The 664-nt window shown below is 36.0% G+C and overlaps 1 protein-coding gene across 2 annotated transcripts in view; it reads left to right on the forward strand.

The window, feature by feature from the left end:
* lrrc41 (leucine rich repeat containing 41) overlaps positions 1-664 on the forward strand; it is a 7,897-nt gene that overhangs the window by 4,386 nt on the left and 2,847 nt on the right. The gene's annotated exons all lie outside the window — the stretch shown is intronic.

Raw genomic sequence — 664 nt, forward strand, 5'->3', positions numbered from 1 at the left:
TTCGGAACATGGGCTGGAATTGGGAACCTGATGTAGCCTATTGTAGTAATGTTGTCTCTGGTCTGTGAGTGTAAATGCGTTCAGGGGGCGTGGCTTTGGACGGCGATTGCAGGAAGGGTGGGACGTTCGCTTTCAGTGCTACCAGGCTAAAGTTAGCATTTTCCAAGATCTCCTATTGTACCTTTAATTGGCAAAAACAGATAACTCAGTTTTTTTCAAAAATCATGTTTTTATTGTGTTTTGTGTTAGTTAGCTGTATTTTTTTTGTTATTTTTTAACTAAATCAAAATAACCCAACTGCAGTTTGATTGAGATTAATTAGAATGGACAATTAAATGTTTTTTTGCAAATTAACTCTTCATATATATATACAGTGGTGTGAAAAAGTGTTGGCCCCCTTCCTGATTTCTTATTTTTTTGCATGTTTGTCACATTTTAATGTTTCAGATCATCAAACTAATTTAAATATTAGTAAAAGATAACACAACATGCAGTTTTTAATTAAAGGTTTTTATCATTAAGGGAAAACAAAATCCAAAACTACATGACCCTGTGTGAAGAAGTGTTTGCCCCCCTCTTAAAACTGCGGTTTATCACACCTGAGTTCAATTTCTCTAGCCACACCCAGGCCTGATTACTGCCACACCTGTTCGCAATCAAGAAA

The sequence above is a fragment of the Sinocyclocheilus rhinocerous genome, unplaced genomic scaffold (genome assembly GCF_001515625.1).
Source record: "Sinocyclocheilus rhinocerous isolate Xijiao unplaced genomic scaffold, SAMN03320098_v1.1 scaffold588, whole genome shotgun sequence".
Classification (NCBI taxonomy): domain Eukaryota; kingdom Metazoa; phylum Chordata; class Actinopteri; order Cypriniformes; family Cyprinidae; genus Sinocyclocheilus; species Sinocyclocheilus rhinocerous.